Source organism: Sciurus vulgaris (assembly GCF_902686455.1).
Source record: "Sciurus vulgaris genome assembly, chromosome: 12".
NCBI lineage: Eukaryota > Metazoa > Chordata > Mammalia > Rodentia > Sciuridae > Sciurus > Sciurus vulgaris.
This window is the reverse complement of record NC_136473.1, coordinates 89,902,453-89,916,795: the sequence shown is the minus strand read 5'-3', so window position 1 is coordinate 89,916,795 and position 14,343 is coordinate 89,902,453. Positions and strand designations below refer to the sequence as shown.

Here is a 14,343-nt window from a genome sequence, read left to right as displayed (position 1 = left end):
ATATACCCAGGAGTGATGGTGGTAATTCTAGTTTTAGTTTTTGTGGACCCTCCATACTGTTTTCCACAGTAGCGCTATACCTAATTTACATCCCCACCATTAGTATACAGGGGTTCCTTTCCTCCATGTCCTTGCCAGCATTTGTTGGCTTTCTTAATCTCAAAGTAGTTTTGATTTGGTTTCTCTGATGGCTAAAGATATTGAGCATTTAAAACAAATATTTATTGACTATTTGTATTTCTTCTTTTGAGAAGTGTCTGCTATTTCTGTTTTAGTCAGCTTTTTCGCTACTGTGACTGAAAGACCCGACCCGAACAAATGTTGAGGAGGAAAAGTTTATTTAAGGGCTCACGGTTTCAGAGGTCTCACTCCACAGACAGCAGACTCCAATCCTCGGGGCTGGAGGTGAGGCAGGACATCATGGCGGAGGAGTGGGGCAGAGGGACGGCCTGCAGAGAGGGAGCGCTCTCAGCTTGCAGCTACTAATATACCAAAAGCCACGCCCCCAAAGCGGCACCTCCTCCAGCCACGCCCCACCTGCCTTCAGTTACCACTCACTCAGTGCCATCAGGTTAGATCGTCTGCCTGTTTGTAAATTTGGGTTTCTCTTTTTTTTCTTTTTCTTTTTCTTTTTTTCTTTTTCTTTTTCTTTTTCTTTTTCTTTTTCTTCTCTCTCTCTCTCTCTCTCTGAGTTTTTTGTTTGTTTGTTTATGCTCTGGGTATTAATCCTCTATGAGATCAATGTCTGACAAAAATTTCTCGCATTCTGTTTGCTCTTCACTCTGTTGATTGTTGTGCAGTAGCTTTTTAATATAATCCCATTTGTCATTTATTGCTTTTGTTTCTTGAGCTGTTGGAGTCCTATTCAGAAAATAATTTCCCAAGTTATTATCTTGATATGTTTACTCTCTATTTTCTTGTACCTTCAAAGTTTCAGATCTATAGTAAGGTCTTTGATCCATTTTGAGTAGATTTTTATACAGAGTGCGAGACACTGGTCTAGTTCACTTCTCCTAACATCATTTGTTGAACAGGCTGTCCTTTCTGCAACTTATGTTTTTGATACGTTTGTTAAGAATCACTTGACTGTGGATGCATGTATTTTTTTCTGGATTCTTTAGATCTTTTGTTCCATTGGTCTGTGAACCTTGCCGTTTTTCTTACTCTGACTCTGTAGTATGTATTGAAACCAAGTATGGTGATTCCTCCATCATTGCCTTTTTAAAAATTGTTGTTGCTCAGAATTGCTTTGGCTATTTGGGATCTGTTGTGCTTCCAAATGAAGTTTAGGATTTTTTTTTTCTCTAATTCTTTGAATAAAGTGATATTTTTGAGGGGGATTGCATTGAATCGGTAGATTTAGCAAAATTAACAGTATTAATTCTCCCAGTCTCTGAGTTTTTTTTTTCCCCCCATCTTTTACTGTCTCCTTCAACTTCTTTCTTCAGTGTTTTTTATAATTTTTGTTGTAGAGATCTTTTACATTCTTAGGTTTATTCCTGGATAACTTTCATGGGTGAGTATTGTAAATGGGATTACATTCCTGATTTCTTTCTCAAGTGAGTTCATTATTGGTGTACAGAAAAACTACTAAATTTTGTATGTTGATTTTGTATCCTACTACTTTACTGAATTTATCAGTTGTAAGACTTGTCTTTTGGTTGAGTCTTCAGAATTTTCTCAGTGTAGAATTATATCAGTAAACTGGTAATTTGAATTTTTCTTTCTTTCTGTTGCCTAATTGCTCTGGCTAAAAATGTCTAGGACTGTATTAAATAATAGCAGTAAGGGTGAACACGTTTTTCTTATTCCTAATCTTAGAGGAAATACTTGTAGTTTTTACTGATTAAGTATGAATCAGTTGGCTGTGGGTATGTCATATGTAGCCTTTGTTATGTTGAAATATGATCCTTCTGTTCCAAACCCTGTTGTTGAGGGTTTTTATCAGGAAGCAGTGGTGAATTTTATCAGTGGCTTTTTCTGCATCTGTTGAGATGATGTGATTTTTATTCTTATTCCTTTTATATGCTGTATTGTATTTATTCATATGTCTGTGTTGAGCCATCCTTGAATCCTTGGTGTTCATCTTTGAAATCAACTAGATTTTGGTGTATGATTATTTTAATGTTCTGTTTAATTCAGTTTTCAAGTGTTTTAATTGAGAATTTTTAACATCTGTTTTCATCAGGGATATTGTTATATTTTGCTATTTATTTATTAGTTTTTATTGTGTCCTTATCACATTTTGGGAGCAGGGTAATTAACTGGCTTTTCTGTTTCTACTTTATGGAATACTTTGAGGAGCATTGGTGTTCTCTTAAAAAGTAAAAATTCATCAGTGAGTCCATCTGACTCCAGGCTTTTATTTGCTTGGAGATTTTTTTATTCTACTTCAATCTTACCACTTTAATTCTTAGTGCTTTGTTTTTATATCCTCATGTGTTTTCAGAAATTTGTCAGTTTTTCTGTATTTTATAATTTAATCATATGTTCTTTTTCAAAATATTCTCTAATGATCCTTTGAATTTCAGTAGTGCCAGTTTTAATGTCACCTTTCACATTTAATTTTATTTCTTGGGGTCTTTTTCATTTTGTTAGTTTAGCTAAAGGTTTGTCGATTTTGTTTGTATTTTCAAATAACCAGTGAGTGATTAGTTTCACTGATCTTTTGTATTGTTCTTTTAGTCTCCATTTCATTTATTTCTGCTCAGATCTTCTATAAAATTTGGATTTGGCTCTTATTTTTCTAAAATCTTGAGACACATCTTTGGTTATTTATTTGAGTTCAGTCTCTATGTCTTTGTAGGTACTCATTGCTGTCATTTTCCCTCTAAGTACTGCTTTTGCTGTATCCCACAGATTCTGGTATATTTTGTTTCCATTTTTATTTGATTTTAGGAATTTTTTAATCCTCATTGCTCATTTTTATCCATTGACCCACTGTTCAAAAATATTTTCTATCTGTATATTTATATAATTTCTGTAATTTCTCTTGCTGTTGATTTCTAGTTTTATTTGATTATGATACGTTAAGATGCAAAAAATTGTTTCAGTTTTCTTGAAATTATTAAGACTTGCTTTATGGCCTAACGTGGTCTATTTTGGAAAAAGTTTCATGTGCTGATGAAAAGAATATGTATTATTGTACGTGTTGGGTGGAACATTCCATAGATGTCTTTTTAAATTCATTTTATCTGTAATGTAATATACTTTTCTCTTTGTTCGTTTGTTGCCCAGATGCTCTGTCTTGGGGAGAGTTGGATATTAAAGTCACCCAATGTTAGTGTATTGAAGCCTGTCTTTCCCTTTAAGTCTAGTACTGTCATGTTTGGTGCATCTATATGTATAAATGTTATATCTTCTTGGTGGATTGTTCCCTTTACTAATAATGTAGTGACCTTTGTTTTTTGTAACAAATTTTGTCTGAAGTTTATTTTGTCAGATATAAGTACAGTTATTCCTGTTTACTTCCAGATTCCATTTGCTTGGAAAGTCATTTTCCATCCTTTCACTGTCATTCTCTATATGTCTTTACAGTGAAGATGAGTTGCTTGCAAGCAGCATTTTGTTGGGTCTTATTAAATGCAGTCAGCCAGTCTACATCTTTTAGTTTTTGTATTAAGATTATTTGCATCTAGTGTAATATTATTTTTGAAAGGTGTATAGTGGTTGTTCCTATTATTTTGTTGATTTTATTCTGAATGTTGTGAATATTCTATGTTAATATCCTCCTCTCATTAATTTCAGACATTTAAGGTTTAGTGTATTGAAAATGTTGGATTTTTTTTCTTTTTTCCTATTTCTCATTTGTATAGTCTTCTAGGGGAGATTTCGTCTTCTCTGAGCCCTCATGATTGTTTTTTCCTCTTTATGGTGTCAGTTTTCTTTAAGGATCTTTTGTAATGTTGTAATAGTTATCACTTTATGTTTATCTTGGAAATTCTGTATTCCTTCTTCCATTCTTAAGGATAACATTTCTGGCTGTAGTGATCTTAGTTTGCAATTATTTTCTTTTAGGACTTGAAATACATTATTCCACGCCGTTCTGACCTTCAGAGTCTCTGCCGAGAAAACTGTTATTGTAATGGGTTTGCCTTTAAATGCAACTAATGCAATATGGCACTTCTTTTTTGCAGCTGCTAATGTCTGTTTAAGATTCTCAATGTCTTCTGTACCTGCATGTCCATGATTTTTCCAAGATTTGAAACCTTTTTTTGGCTACGTTTTCACTGGATAGGATTTCTGTGCCCTTAATGTGTCACTCTTCTCCTTCCATTATTATAGATTATGTGAATATTTGATCATTTAATGTTGTCCCAGATGTCTTGTATGATTTCTTCACTCCTCCCCCTTTACTGCTCTCTGAATGCAATATTTTGCCAGTTGCCTTCATGCTCCAATATTCTTTCTCTTGCCTGATCTAGTCCATTGTTAAAGCTTTCAGCTAAGCCTTTTATCTGATTCATTGAGCTTTTTATTTCCAAGGTTTCTATGTGGTTCTTTTTCAGCATCTCTATTTCTTTATTGAAATGCTCATTCATGTCTTGTATTATCTTCCTTAATTCTTTTACCAGTTTGTTTTCTCTCTGATTTCATTGTACTTTTTAATAATAATTCTTTTGAATTATTTGGCATTTTATCTGCCTTCCGTGTTTTTGGAATCTTACTATAGGTTTGTGAACTTCAGGAGGTGATTTTTTTCTTGTGTTTCTGTGTTAAAATGTGTTCTTCCATTGGAATGGATACCTCTTCCACTTATGTGATGATCTTCGCATAAGCAGTCTCCTTCCAACAATGTGTCTTGGGCATCAGTTTTTTTTTTTTTTTTTTTTTTTTTTTTTTTGTATAATGTTGAGTTTGATTCCAGTTGGACTTTGTATTGTAGACTCTCTATGGCTTTTTTGGCCAGTGTATACTCTGTCACAATCTGAGGGACCTGTTTTCTCTCTAATCTTGCAAGACTTGGGGGGGTGCAGGAGTCCCTTTGGTAGTTCAGTCAAGTGTGTATGGTGTTTCCTCCTACAGCAGGATTGGAGCTCCTATCAGGTATTGCGGGCTTCCTCAGGTACTATTATTGATACTGGTTTTGTTACTTGAAAGCGGTTCTGGTACTGGCCATTTCAATCATTTGGAAGATTCTGAAGTTTCATGCTATGTCAGTACAAATTCTAGTGTTTCATGGGTAGAGGCAGGGGCCTGTGTCACTAATACCCCCTGAAGCACTCACCTCAAATCTTAGAATTTTGATTCAGCATTCAGACATTAATTATTACTACCTAGATTAATATTACAGATTGAGCATTCCTAACCAGAAAATCCAAAATCTGAAATTTTTTGAGTATCAGTGAGGATTCTACTAGTAGAAACTTTCATACCTGCCTTCATGTGATGGGTAGCATTCAAAATGCAGGTGCACCAAAAGTATTGTATAAATTTACTTTAAGGTGTACATATAAGGTGTATATGAAGCATAAATGAACTCTGTGTTCAGACTGGGATCCCGTCTCCATGGCATTTCATTTTATATATATATATATATATATATATATATATATATGAAAATATTTCAAATTTAAAAACCCCAAATTCAAAAGATTTCTGCTTCCAAGCACTTCTGAATAAGGAATACTCAGCCTGTGTTGGCCAATATGATGAGCAAGCTCTCAATGTCTGCTTCCAATGTGTTGTTGATCTGATAGGGTAGGGGATGGATTAATGCTGAGAATCTTTAAAGGTGTGGTGTCCCCAACAGTTGTATTATTTTTCTCTTCTGTAGTTGTATGAGTGAGTGTCCAGGAGTAGACCCAGGGTTGGAGCAGAAGTAAGTTGTGACTGGAGCAAGGTGCATTTCCTCTTAGCTGGGCTGGGCATGTAGTATGTAGTTCAGCAGCAGAACACCTACCTGCTCATGCATGAAATGCATGAAATTCTAGGCTCAGTCCCTAGCACAGGGAAGAAGAGAAGGGAAAAGCAAAAACAAAAAACAGATACAAGATAAAAGAAAAACAGATAAAAAAGTAAAATAACAAACAACAGTAGTAGCAATAACTCATCAAGCACCTACATTTCCATTGGTTTTTTATTCTGTATGATAGAGAAGCATGTGAGCTGCTGATTATCTCTAATCTGCCATCTTGAATCCCAGCCTTTCCTCATAGTTGACTTTTACCTGCCTTTCTAACTTTTCATAGAATTTTATTTATTTACAACTCCGGAATTTATACTGTTCCAGAATATTTCAACTAAGTTTTTGGTGCATGTTTTCTTGTGTGTGTATAGTTTCACATAGTTAAGTACATACAGATCTCTGTTTTTAGTATCATTTTCTCAGTTTATTGAATCACCTTAAGTGGTAAAATGTTGAACATTTTCATACAAAGTTTACTATATTGACATTTTCCCTTTTGCTTATATTGTCTAGTAATTATAATTCTTTGCTTCTCAAAATAATCAAATTAATAACTAATTTGAAACATTTGGTAGAGGGAGCAGGGCAGGGAATGTTATGTTTTTACTGACATGGAAAAAATGAATGAATTTATATTACTGGTCCATTATACCATCATCTGAAGAAACCCATATTGGATCAAGTGTTTAAACTTAATCTGTTAATAACATTCATATTATACTTAAAATGGTATCCTTTCTAGTGAAAAGGTTTAGTTACATTAGAATAATAGAATAATGGAATTTCAGACAGAATTGTATCTTTGAGATCATCTAAAAATCAGTCTTCTGTAGTTTACAAATAAAGTAACTAATACTCTGAGAGGTTATGATTTTCTCAAAGTGTAAAGTGGTCCACTTTATGCTCTGAAGTCAATGCTTGCTGCTCTGCCACTGCAACTTATTTTTAAAACCAACATGTTTCCTTTTCTCCCTCTCTCCCTGCTTCTCCCTAATCGCTCCCCTTCTCTAATCTCGGGAAACAGGATTACTGTTCTTCTCCATCCTAGGCAGAATTACCTGTCCTTGAGCACACACCCGCCACAGGAACGAAGTAATTCAGACTTGGGGATCTCAGAAATGACTGTCTCCCAAATTAAATGAATTACAACTCTGACAGAACACATGGAAGGTAGCCTTTGAACCACCTTTTCCCTTGAAGGGCAGAATCATAGCTTCTGGGATAGGAGTTCCCTGTGCTTCTCCTTTGCTAGCAAGGCAATAAAACTTTTTTTCCCCTTTTCTCATAACCGTGTCCTCATTATTGGATTGGTATGGGGGACAAGGACTGAGCTTTTGGCTGTAAATTGTCTGCATTTAATGTGGCAAAACCAGAACTAGACCCTAAACTTTGTAAATCAAATTTTTCACATCTATTAACATTGCTTCTATTATTTGGTCTGTTTGTTCTTGAACCTTTAAGCTACACAAAAGATTCTGTGGATATAGCCCATATTATAGTAAAAATAATTCTGCCAGTTTTAAGTAAAGAAAGAGTGCTTCTGTTAAAACTTAATGAGACATATAGAAGAGTTGTTCCTTTGTGCCAGAAGGTATGAAATCATTATAGACTTTGATATTAATGGAGGTCAATATACATGCTTTAAAATTTTTTTTTTAGTTGTAGATGGACACAATATCTTTATTTATTTATTTATTTATTTATCATGTGATGCTGAGGATTGAACCCAGTGCCCCACACTGGGCAAGAACTCTACCACTGAGACCTATACGTGCTTTTGGTTGTTGCTAATTGCATTTCTATAATAAAACATTTCAACTACATTCTCATGGAAGTCATTTTTTAATCAGGAGATAAATGAGGAAACAAAGGACATTTCTTTAATATGCAGGATTATCCCTAAAGATTTTGTTCATTCTTTCACTTTTTCCTCTTTTTGTTACCAGAAGCTCAGTTCTTCTCTTCAATGCCAGTCCAATAATGAGGACAAGGTTTTGAGAAAAAGGAAAAGTTTTATTGCTTTGCTTAACAAAGGAGAAACATGGGGAAATCCTGTCCCATAGACTATGATTCTGCCCATGAGAGGTCGGAGGTTTTTAAAAGGAGATGAGTCAAAGGCTATAGTCCACGTGTTCTCAATATAGAGTTGTAATTCACTTGTAAATTTGGGAGATAGTAATTTTTTTCTGGTGCCATCCTCAAGTCTGAATTACTTAGTTCCTATTGTGGATTTGTGCTTAGGATGGTGAAGAAAGGTAATTCTGTTTCCCCAGTAATGGGGGGTGGGGGATTATGAAGAGAAAGAAACTTCTGTTTTTGAAAAATGAGTCACTGTGGCAGGGCAGCAATAGCAACATTCAAAGCATAAACTGGACCACTGTTAAATCTAAATTTTAATTGTTGGTTTAGGTTTTCCAAAGAAAAAAAGCTAACAGATCTTTTTGTATGTCTTTAAAAAGTTTATATATATTAAAACCATTTTATATATGCATAAGTAAATTCGTTATTTTATGAACATATTAGTAGATTATGTTGACTGAGAATAAAATCAACCTAGTTGAAAACAAAATTATATTTATTTGCAGCTAATTAGGATTGCAGTGTAGGAAAACAGATTCATACAGTCTTAAAAATGTGCTATAAGGTTGCATAAAATGTTGACTGTATTTATAGCTTTAAACAGCAAAAGGATTGTTAGTTTTTATCACTTGTTAGGAATTATCTTTGGTATTGGCAGAAGTGAAGCTGACTTTCTTACAAGAAAGGAATTGGGTGTGGTCGTAGTCTCTGGGTAATTGGGAGGAAGCAGGATCCATTATGAACGTCACAGTTAACAGTGGTTCAAAAGTCAATTTGCATCAGAGGGCGAGCATATCTCGGACCCAGTTCAAAGGTTTAATTGTAGATGTGTCTCAGATCTGATTAACAATGACCTTTCAACTCCCATTTTTATTGCCCTGAACCAATGCTGATCCATTTTCACTTTTCCTTTGACAATCTTTTTTAAAAATATACATATGTATATACATGTATATCTGTATGTATATACTCACGTGTATACATAATTACCCATAATAATATACCAGAAGTGTTTCAGATTTTGAAATTTGAAATATTTGCATATATGTAATTGAGATATTTTGGGGTTTAGACCAAGCCTAAACACATAGCTCATTTATGGTTCATGTACATCTTACATACATAGCATGGAGATAATTTTATATAATATATTTAATGCACCTGCATTTTGAGTGAGGTCCCTCATATGAGGTCAGGTGTGAAACTTTCAAAAAATTTCATGGCATTTCAGGTTGTGGAGCATTTTAGATTTTGTAGCATTTTTTGTTACAGATACTCAGCTAGTAATATTATATAAGTACATATATTCAGATTTATTATAAGGAATTGCTTCACATGGTTGTAGAGCCTGAAAAGTCCCAGGATCTGCATTCAGCAAGCTGGAGACATGGTAGAGCCAATGGTATGATTTCAGTTCCATTATTTAATGGTCTGAGAATGAAGAGAACTGATGGTATAAATTCTAGTAGAATCCTGAAATCTGGAGGTAGGAGAAGGATTTCTCAGCTTAAAGTCAGTCAGGTAAACTGCCTTTTTTGTTGTTGTTCCTACCTTCAGTGTATTGGACAAGGCCTACCTATATTAAGGGGAGAGGGGATTATCATTTTTATTAAGTCCCCTGATTTAAATGTTAATCTGATCCAGAAGCACCCTGACAAATACATGTAGAATAATGTTGAGGCAGTCAAGTTGACACATAAAATTAAGCATCATAATTGTCAACTAGAGGAATGTACATTCGTGACACATGTAAAAACTGTCATAGTATGCCAGGGATTTTAAAATGTGTTTAATGAATCTGTGGAGATAAGATTTTCATCATCCCTTATACTCTTTTAACAGTCTTTATCTAAGTCTGTTTATACTTCTCTTTCTTTTTGTATGATTCATTCATCATTGAACCAGTTCAATTTTTAATCCAGGAAAGTTTTTTGAATGATAAATTGAAAGCTGGTATCAATTTAGGTTTTTAATCAATGAATATCTTACTTCTTTGTAATGTTACTCATTAGCACTGTGAGTTCAAATTTTGTCTGTGACTATAAAGAAAATGAATATTATATTCCAAGGACAAAGTTTTAATTACTATGAGTAGATTTAGATTAAATCAAGTTTTCATTCATTGAGTTCAAAATATTTGAGACCTTTTGTATTTCAGGTAGTAGAAATACACTCAAGTTAACTTAAATAAGAAAAATAAATACATTGTGATGCTAAAGGAATATTTCATAGAACACAGAACTATGAAGTATGCTTTGGTCTTTGAAACAACAGTGACAAATTGGAAAACTGACAGGACTCAAGGAAACTTTTCTTAGTTTCTGTCTGGTGCTCCATGATTACTTGTCACATATTCTGCATCTGTATACCAAATTTCTGGCCCTTTGTGCATACAGCCATCCTCAAAACTGCAAATCTTCATGTAACTACTGTAGGTTAGTTTGCTCAGCATGTAGCATGGACTTCAGCGTTTAGGAGAGGGTAAATCTGATTAGATATCTTCTATTCCTTTTTCTTATCTAACTGCTCTGACTAGAACTTCCAACAGTATGTTGAATAGAAATGACAAATGTGGGCATCTTGTCATCTTCTTGATCATAGGAAGGAAAAACTCTCAGTTCTTCACCGGGAATCTGATGTTAACTTTGGGTTTTTCATATATAACCTTTGTTAGGTTGAGGGCATTTCCTTGTATTCTTATTTCTTGAGGTATTGTTATTATTTTTTAATTTGTCATAAAAGTTGAATTTTATTTCTACATCAATTAGAATGGTTATGGCATTTTTCCTTTTTGTTAATGTATTATATTAATTGGTTTTCATACATTGAAACATCCTTGCATTCCAGGAATAAATCCAGTTGGTCATAATATTTAATTCTTTTAATATGCTGCTGAATTTTGTTTGTTAGTTCTTTGCATATTCCTATACAGAGAATGTTTCTTTATAGAAAGACGGTTGACCACTTATTAGTCCCACTTTGCTTTGGGCATGGAACTGAACACACCATGCACAAATAGACACATGACAAGTGACTACCCCCTTCCATTCAAATATTTATTTATCTATTGACTCGTTTATTATCAGTCTCCTCCATTAGATTGCAGTCTTTATGAGGGCAGGAACAACCTTGCTCTTGTTTATACTTCTGCTTTCCTAATTTTGTTGCTGAAAGCTTGATCTTTGTCCCCCATGCCGGTCCAATAACAAGGACATGGTTTTGAGAAAAAGGAAAAAGAAGGTTTATTCCTTTGCTAGCAAAGGAGAACAGGGATCTTCTGTCCCAAAGGCTGTGATTCTGCCTATCAGTAGGAACGGGGGATTTTAAAAAGGTGATTCAGAGAAAATAAGATTAGGGAAAAGAGATTAGGAAGGGCAAGATCAGGCAAAAGAGGATCAGGGAGGAGAAGGTTAGGGAAAAGAAGATGGGGAGGAGAAGGTTTAGGGCAAAGAAGACCAAGGAGGAGAGGTTGAGGGAGAAGATGATCAGGGAGAAGGTCAGGGAAAAAAGGTTGGGGAAAAATAAAATAAAAAAAAAACATGTACGTTTCAGAGCCACGAGGGATATAGTGAAAGCATCAAGTGAACCCCTGTTAATACCACTGTTAGTTTCTTATTTGATATTGATATATTCTTGAAGAATGAATGAATGTTTAATTATCTTGAAAATCCTGATTGATGGTTATTTCTGTCTTTGTTTAGTGTATGAAAGTAATTTATTTTAAGTAATGGTGGTGAATCAGTGATTCTAAGGCAAATAAATACATATATATGTTAAGCATCTCCCACATCCCTTGTTCTACACCAGACATTGGAGAAATAAGAGTCCCTAACCTCAAGTAATTACAATCTGATTGTGGGAAACACAAATAAATAAAGGATTACACAGCATAATGAGTTATTATGGTCTGGATATTCCCTAAAATTCATCTGTTGGAACCTAATCCCCATTGTGGTGGTATTAAGTTATATATATGCCTTTGGGGAGATGATTAAGTCATTAAGGCTTGAGGTTCATCAGGTTCATGAAATGATTAGTGCCTTATAAAAAAGGTCTGGAGGGAAGTAGCTCAAGGTTTTTTGTTTTTGTTTGTTTTGTGCATCTTCCTTTTCCTATATGAGAACACCCTGTTTGCCCCTTCTGGAGGATATAATAGTAGGTACCATCATAGAGCAGTCCTTAAAATGTACCAAACCTGCAAGAACCTTAATCTGGCCACCTAAGCCTTCAGAACTATGAGAAATAAACTTGTTTCATTTATAAATTACCCATTCTATGATATTTTGTTATGGCAGCACAAAACAGTAAAACATGAGAGATTTGGTAGAGGTATACAAACAAACAGGAACAACAAAAAAACCAAAAGGAGGAACATTTGATTATGGAAGGAGAGAAAATGCCAATTGTCAAAGAGAATCAAACAACATTACCCTACGTAAATTTATGATTACACAAATGGTATGCCTTTACGCCATGTACAAACAGAGAAACAACATGTATCCCATTTGTTTACAATAAAAAAAAAAAACAATCACACTGAATAAAGACAGTGTTGCTTCTGAGGAAAAAAAATGAGTCTTCACAGATGAGGTAATAGAGCATAGACTTTGGCATTAAAAAGGCTCAAGTTTGTTTTGCTACTTACTTGCCGTGTGATTTGTAAGAACTTGCTGGTTTCTTTAGCTTAATATTTTTCACTTATAGATACCACATCTTCATCATTTTGTTTTGAGTTTGTGTAGTGAGTGAGAATATGACCAAACATTTAAGTAGTTACTTTTATGGATAGAGCTACTGAAGATTTGACATGAAAGAGGAGGTTTTCATTTATTTTCACATTCCAGAGCTCTTCATGTGCATGTTAAAAGGTAGGTCAACACTGTACTTTTTATGATGTATGTTAACTATTTTCTGTTAGCAAATATTGGGTACTTAATGCCTCTGGGTTATGACAAGTCTTAAAACACACCACTATTTGTGTTAAAGTGTTTTGTATCTGAAATCTTTTGTGTGTTTTAGCCTTATTGTAATTTGTCCCCAGTGCTGCTGTTTCTCTTTTCTGTAATAGTTTTTCCCAAAAAGACTCATTTAAAGGTACTTAGATATTCAAATGTTTGTTTAAATATCCTATTTGGGAATTTTAATTATCAAATCCAAACTTTATAGGAATAACTTACTTTTTTAAATAAAGGTAAAAGCCATGCAAAAGTATATTTTATATTTAATTTTTAAAACTTGTGGCTTTTCTTCTTTTTTTGACTTCTTCTCTCAATGTAATAGTCGGAAAGGAAGTATAAATTCTAGAGTCTGCATATGTGTTCTGTGTTTTCTTCATTAAGAGTTTTCAGTATGTCATTGTTTTATGTAAATGGAACTTTTCAAAATTAATTAATGTATTTTTCATACTGGCACTTGCTTCGAAATATTTTTTCTTACAGTATTGTATATTAACATTTTTTCCTAAAAAGCATCAATTACTGGTGCTGTCTCCCAGTAACTGAAGATCTTAGATTACTTCTTTTTCTTTACAGTAAGAACAACAAGAATTACTTGTAAATAGTGTACCTTGTTTTGTAGTTATGCGTTATTTGCAAATGTGATTCTATCACTATTTTCTCTTTCATTTTAATTCAATTATTTCCTTTCCAGAATGCCTCAAGTCTTGGTGTACTTGTAATTGCATCTGAGTTTTCTAGAGAAAGCAGGTTTTCCTCTTCAGTTAGCACAATTTGTCAGCTCGTTTGGTTGTTTTTGTGCTGATATTTTTCTTTTCCTGATGGTATACTATTTTTTTCTTCAACATAAGTATCTGTAAAAATATAGAACTCCAGTCTGTTTCTTATTATTATCCAAGTATAATCCTTTCTTAATATATGCCAGGTATATTGTTATGTAGCCTTTGAAAACTGCTTCACCTTTGTCTCTTCATCTTTAGAGTAGAGAGTAGTGGGATTAGATTATATGGTTTCTGAGGTCCCTTATACAATTTTATTTCAAAATAATGGAGATGAGAGTATACTGTACTTTTAACCTAATAGTGGTTAGGGAGTCTTAGAAATGACTGTAAACTAATGGCATGACTAGTAAGGATCTTCTCAGTTTTCTTTCAAGAAGTTAATCTGTTGTGTCATAGCTATAAGACTTTGTATACGTTGTGAGTGTGTATGTATTAACTTGAAAATGAAGCAAGATTATACATTAGTGATTTTGACAACTCACTTTCTGTTAACCAAAGAAGATGGCGTTAGATAAAATTCTCTTTTGCGACAGACAGAAATTCTACTCAATTAATTGAAGCTTAACAGTGTATATAGGGTAGGTAGAATTTAGATAATGGGGATTTTAATGGCTAATGT

The 14,343-nt window shown here is 33.9% G+C and overlaps 1 protein-coding gene across 2 annotated transcripts in view; it reads left to right on the top strand.

Moving 5' to 3' along the window:
* Positions 1-14,343, top strand: part of CDC73 (cell division cycle 73) — a 125,848-nt gene that overhangs the window by 76,181 nt on the left and 35,324 nt on the right. The gene's annotated exons all lie outside the window — the stretch shown is intronic.